Source organism: Suricata suricatta, chromosome 7 (assembly GCF_006229205.1).
Source record: "Suricata suricatta isolate VVHF042 chromosome 7, meerkat_22Aug2017_6uvM2_HiC, whole genome shotgun sequence".
NCBI classification, from domain to species: domain Eukaryota; kingdom Metazoa; phylum Chordata; class Mammalia; order Carnivora; family Herpestidae; genus Suricata; species Suricata suricatta.
Window position 1 is genome coordinate 38346371 of NC_043706.1, and position 1883 is coordinate 38348253.

Consider the following 1883-nt stretch of genomic DNA (forward strand, 5'->3'; position numbering starts at 1 on the left):
TTTTAAGATTCCACATATAAGTGATATACAGTACTTATCTTTCTCTGTATGACTTATCTCACTTAGTATACTGTCCTCAAGACCCATCCATGTTGTCATAAATAGCTAAATAAGTTTTTTTATTTGAGAGAGAGTAGGGAAAAGGGGCAGTGAAAGAGGGAGAATATTAAGCAGTCTCTATGCTCAGTGGAGCCCAATGTGGGGCTTGATCCCATGACTCTAAGATCGTGACCTGAGCAGAAATCAAGAATCAGATGTTTGATGGACTAAGCCACCCAGATGCCCCTATAAATAACCAAACGATGTTTTATTTATTTTTTATGTTTTATTTATTTTTGAAAGAGACAGAGTACTAGCAGGGGAGAGGCAGTGAGAGAGAGAGGGAGACACAGAATCCGAAGCAGGCCCCCGGCTCTGAGCTGTCAGCACAGAGTGCAACGTGGGACTCAAACCTACAGACTGTGAGATCATGATCTGAGCTAAAGTCAGATGCTTAATCGACTGAACCACCCAGGCACTCCAGTGTTTATTTTTGAGAGCGAGTGTGAGCAGGGGAGGGGGGCGGACAGAGGGTCCAAAGCAGGCTCCACGCTGACTGCAGGGAGCCTGATGTGGGGCTCAAACTCACAAACCCACGAGATCATGACCTCAGGGAAATCAAGAGTCAGAATGCTTAATGAACTGAGTCCCCCAGGCGCTCCAGCCAAATGCTTTTTGATGAACACACAAAAGCAGTTCAATAGGGGAAGAGTGGCCTTTTCAGCAAATGATCCTGGAGCAATTGGATATCCATAAACAAAATCCAATAAGGAATTTGATCTAAACCTCATACCTGCAAAACTTCACTCAAAACAGAGCATAGGTTTGGGGCACCTGGGTGGCTCAATCGGTTATCCTTCCAACTTCAGCTCAGGTCATGAGCTTATGGTTCATGAGTTTGAGCCCTGCATCAGGCTTGCCGCTGTCAGCACAGAGCCCGCTTTGGATCTTCTGTCTTCCTCTCTCCCTGCCCCTCTCCTGCCCATTCTCTCTCTTTCTCCCTGTGTCCCTCTCTCTCTTTAAAATAAGCCAACATTTTTTTTCCTGGCTACAGATTTATTCAACACGAAACAATCTCCAACTTTACTGAGGTGGCTGACCACGTCCATGACCAAATCCTCCTCTAAACTAGAATTCAGTGGCTGACCCAGCCTCGGCCTCAGCTTTCTTGTCGGCACCAGGGGGCACAGCGCTTCGTCTGTAGGTGTCTCTGTTGGCTTCCCCTCGCGTGAGCCTCGCAGGTCGCACTCCCTCCAGACCTTTGGGCCTCGGCCTGCCGTCTCAGGACGGCTGTGGCGCAGGGTGGCGGCCACGATCTCAGGGGGCAGGTGGAGGTAATCACGGAGATACTGGATACCCTCGTTGGTTAGGTACCAATAGAAGTGTCTCCAGGCAAATTGTCCCTTGATGTAGCCTTGTGATTTGAGAGACTGCATGGCTTTCATGAGTGCAGATTGGGGACATTCTATTCGGCCAGCTCGGGGTATTTCCGCATGTGGACGTCCTTCTTGGCCACCATCACGCCGTCCTTGAAAAGGAGTTCATAAATGGCAATTCGGTTCTTCTTGGGCATCAACATCTCGGTGGCTGCTACGTCCGGGCCCGGGGCTGGAAAGGTTAAACAAACATTTTTTAAAGGAATCAACCGGAATCAAACTACTGATACATGCAACAACTTGGATGGATCTCAGTGTTTTTTTGAAGTCAAAAGAAAAGGCAGTATCAAAAGGCCATATACTGTATGATTCCATTTGTATAAAATTCTGGAAATGACAGCATTATAGAGATGGAAAACATTAAGTGCTGTCAGTAGTTAAGAAGTTAAGAATGCTGGGAGAAGGAGG

General features: G+C 47.3%; 1 pseudogene; it reads right to left on the reverse strand.

The window, feature by feature from the left end:
• Positions 1-1122: 1122 nt before the first annotated feature.
• Positions 1123-1639, reverse strand: LOC115296296 (annotated as a pseudogene).
• Positions 1640-1883: the final 244 nt, after the last annotated feature.